The sequence below is a fragment of the Morone saxatilis genome, unplaced genomic scaffold, assembly GCF_004916995.1.
Source record: "Morone saxatilis isolate NCDOM2014 unplaced genomic scaffold, NCSU_SB_2.0 Contig18, whole genome shotgun sequence".
NCBI classification, from domain to species: Eukaryota; Metazoa; Chordata; class Actinopteri; family Moronidae; genus Morone; species Morone saxatilis.
This window is the reverse complement of record NW_023339740.1, coordinates 3776339-3778237: the sequence shown is the minus strand read 5'-3', so window position 1 is coordinate 3778237 and position 1899 is coordinate 3776339.

The window sequence follows — 1899 nt, the reverse complement described above, 5'->3', positions numbered from 1 at the left end:
GGGTGAAGCAAGCCCATTTGGGCCTGAGGCAAGGTCTTATTTCGGGCACACACTGGACAGCCGCCACATACTCAGATACTTCCTTTTCCATGGCTGGCCACCAGAACCGCTGCTCACGTGAGCATGGACGTGTGAGCCCAGTGGATAACCTTGGAGCGTAATGACACTGGGACAAACAAACGGTTACTTGGACACCCACTAGGTTCTGGGCTCACAACATTTGCCTGCTTAACATCTGATTATATTTGCCATAACACCGCTCCAACCACACAGTTCAGTGGAAGGATTGGCTCGGGTCCTTTGGCAATAGGTTCAGGGTCATAAAGGCGGGACAGAGCATCTGGTTTAGTGTTTTGTGAGCCTGGTTGAAAGGATAGCATGAAGTTGAACCTGTTAATGAACAGGGTCCATCTAGCCTGACGTGAATTCATTCTCTTGGCTTTCCTGATGTATTCGAGGTTCTTATGGTCTGTCCACACTAAAAAGGTTGGTCTGCCCACTCCAACCAGTGCCTCCATTCTTCAAGTGCTGCTCTTACTGGTAACAGTTCTTTGTTCCCTACATCATAGTTTCTTTCCAAAGGGGTCAACTTATGTGACAGATAGGCACAGGGGTGCATCGTACTGTCCTTGGCGGACCTCTGGGACAACACCGCCCCAATGCCCTCGTTGGATGCATCAACCTCAACCACAAACTGCCGTTGGGGGTCAGGAACAGCGAGTACCAGTGCTGTGGTGAACCTTTCCTTGAGGTCTTGGAAAGCTTTTTCAGCCTGGGGGTTCCATTGAAAAGGTACCTTGGAAGAGGTGAGTGCATGCAAGGGTGCTGCTACAGAACTGAAGTTACGAATAAACTTTCTGTAAAAGTTGGCAAACCCCAGGAACTGCTGTACCTTTTTCCGGCCGTCCAGAGTTGGCCAATTGGCCACAGCACTGACCTTAGCCGGGTCCATCTGTACCTGGTTTGCTGTAACGATGTAGCCCAGGAAACTGACAGTGGCTGCATGAAATTCACATTTCTCGGCCTTGATGTACAGTTGACAGATGAGATCAATGGGAGAGGGTAACGGTTCTGAACTGTTATGTCATTTAGGGGGCTATAGTCAATGCATGGCATTAGAGAACCATCCTTCTTACCCACGAAAAAGAAGCCTGCACAAGCTGGAGAGCTGGAGAGCCTGCAGTGAGGAAGTGATGTTCTCGTCACTTTACATGAGTGTTTAGTCTTCTCTCCACCCCTTAATTTTGCCGGAGCACCAGTCAATGTGGGGATTATGCTTTTTAAGCCACGGAAAACCCCAAATCAGCGGATGCTGCGCTAAATCAAATAAATAATTTTTGTGTGGTAGGGCGCCGGAACAGTCTTAATCTGGTTCTGTCGGGCTAGATTCCAGTTCATGAGACTCTGTCTGCCCCGGAGTCAATTAAAGCCCCCTGAGTTAGAGTCCATTCTTTAATGGATTCTGAGAGTACATTCATAAAAGCGTCTATTAAAGCTGGTGTGTTCCACCCGCTATCTGTGGCTACTGTGCGGAACTCAATGGCATAATCAATGACTTGGCGATGGCGCTGCTCGATCTGCATAAGGGCCCGAGAGGCTTCTCTGGCAGGTGAGGAGTGATCAAATATTTTGCTCATGGTATCTTGAAAAACAGTGAGTGACTGGCAGATGTTGGAGTCTCTGGACCATTTAGCAGTGGCCCAAGCAGCAGCTCTGCCAGTTAAATGAGACACCATAAATGCCACTTTAGCCTGGTCTGACACAAAAGCTGCTGGGTTGAGCTTGAAGTGCAGTCACACTGAACTCAGAAAGTTCTACAGTCACTCGAGTCCCCTGAAAACTTCTCCAGGAATTCCAAACGCAGAGACAAGGGAGGACTATTTATACCAGGTGTAAGTG